Raw genomic sequence first — 759 nt, forward strand, 5'->3', positions numbered from 1 at the left:
AACACCATTTATATATGGGCATGGCAAACTCAATTCATATAGTGCACTCACCTCTATGCACATGAGTATTGGTTTACAATTCCTTCAATACTCAAAGTCATAAACCTCAAGTGAATCACAACAATTAATATTCACTCTAGCAAAGTGTGCCCATTATCATCGTTATCGTTCATGGTCCTTTATATTGACCTCAATACGAACCCAATGTCATCCAATTTCTTCCCATTGACAACCATGGAATCAAGCCATAGCTCCTCTAGATGAATAAGTTACTATGGACCTAGTAGTCCAACTTCACCTTCCTCCATCCTTAATTAGAGGAATATATCATTATATTAACGTTTCATAAGGAGCATTTTTACTTTACAATCTTTCCAACAATGGCTCGTCTCTCGGGCGGCAGCTCAAACCCAAACGATGGCACTACTTACAACCTTTATATGACGTTAGTAAAAAGGTAGGTTGCTACGAATGGGAGTTTATATGGCTTCCTGTCTATGACTTGTGCTGCAGTCACAAACCATAAACAAGACTCTGCATTAACCCCGACAACTTCACTGACAAACACGAAAGTTCTTGGGACTCGACTAAACCTAGGGCTCTGATACCAAGTCTATAATGACCTCTTCCCTTGATTGTTACCGACGTCCGAGACTTACGAGTAAACCCGTCAAATCCCAAACGAGCCTTAGTTAAGCCTTCACGCAATTTAAACTCAACTTACAATTTTTAACATCATAGTTCATGTAAACCAAATAT

This window comes from Theobroma umbraticum, unplaced genomic scaffold, assembly GCF_002168275.2.
Source record: "Theobroma umbraticum cultivar Fairchild unplaced genomic scaffold, ASM216827v3 scaffold_55.0, whole genome shotgun sequence".
Taxonomy (NCBI): domain Eukaryota; kingdom Viridiplantae; phylum Streptophyta; class Magnoliopsida; order Malvales; family Malvaceae; genus Theobroma; species Theobroma umbraticum.